This window comes from Octodon degus, unplaced genomic scaffold (genome assembly GCF_000260255.1).
Source record: "Octodon degus isolate 3935 unplaced genomic scaffold, OctDeg1.0 scaffold00023, whole genome shotgun sequence".
Lineage (NCBI taxonomy): Eukaryota > Metazoa > Chordata > Mammalia > Rodentia > Octodontidae > Octodon > Octodon degus.
In genome coordinates this window covers 851,130-852,404 of record NW_004524599.1, presented here as the reverse complement: position 1 = coordinate 852,404, position 1,275 = coordinate 851,130, and the positions used below count along the sequence as shown (strand labels likewise).

The following is a 1,275-nucleotide window of genomic DNA, read 5'->3' as shown; positions in this document are numbered from 1 at the left end:
GGCGAGGCGGAGACCCGCGCCTGCACCGCGCGCGCTCCCCGGCGCGGGAGACGGGCAGGTGGGCGCGAGGCCGAGCCCGGAGCTCGGGACCCCGGAGCCCGCGGGTCGGGGCCGCTCGGACTGCGGCGTGGGCTTCAGCAAGTGCTCGCGGGGGCGCAGGGAGACGTGCGCGCGGCGACACCCTGGAGTTTAGACCGGGTCGGGTTTTTTGTTTTGTCTTTCTTTTCTCCACCCTAATGTTGCTTAAGTCAAGAAACCCGTTCATTCATGAGTACGTTCATTGGAATTTGTGCTGTGGGCCTCCTGTGCGCAGGGCGCTGAGGACAGAGAACAGTGTTCCTCATCCTGAACTCCAGAGCCAGCCAACGAGGGAGAAATGGCGAGCCAGGCGAGGTGTATTTTATAGTAGACAGTGTATGGCAGCTGGTAGGAGTATGCGATTTGGAGACACCGATAGGTGCAGATAGGACTCCATCTCCCCACCCCCACGCCGCACTGACCCCACCCAGGGCTTGAACACGCTAGGCAGGTACTGCCACTAAGCTGTGCCCTGCCCGGCCCCATGAGCCACAGAGCCTGGCTTTAAGTGATACCAAGGGGCCGGGGAGACAGATCAGTAGAATAAGTGCTTGCCTGGCAAGCGCAAGGGCCTGAGTTCAATCCCTGGTTCCAGGGGGAGAAAAAAACAAAACAAAACCCTGATACTCCTTCACACCGGCCCTCTTAAACTGATACTCCTTCACATCGACCCTCTTAAACACCACTGTCAGCCTACCTCTGAAGGGCCTGTTGGACTGCCCTGCTTTCCATTCCTACCGCTGCAAGCTCACTTTTTCCATCCGTCAGCTATTCAACAAATGTGTTTGGAGCACCTGTTCCAGGATAAAGGACCCTGATTATTGCTGAACTCAGCATCCAGAAATCTAGTTCCATGTGTATCTCCTCACCATGGCTACCTAGATCGCTCCTGATTTTCCTAGTTTTATATCTGATGACATCCCCTACATCCAGCTTTCATGCTGAATTTGTCATGAAATACAATTCTATCCTCTGATCATGCACGCTGCTCTATTGTTCCAAACCATAGAAAAGCTTGTCCTATCTAATGGTACTTCCTACAGTGCCTGACATTGTTCAGTACATCCAGGACCTCTTCACAAGCAAGATGCTGTCCCCATCCTAAGCCATTGTTCCTGCAGTTTCCACCAGCTGGGAATTATAGGAGCTTAAGTTGTATCCCCCAAAAGATACACCAGAGCCTATGAATCTGACCTT

General features: G+C 53.8%; 1 protein-coding gene across 1 annotated transcript in view; it reads right to left on the bottom strand.

Annotated features, from left to right (window-relative positions):
- The window catches only part of Kif13a (kinesin family member 13A), a 201,125-nt gene that overhangs the window by 194,882 nt on the left and 4,968 nt on the right, over positions 1-1,275 (bottom strand). The window lies entirely within an intron of this gene.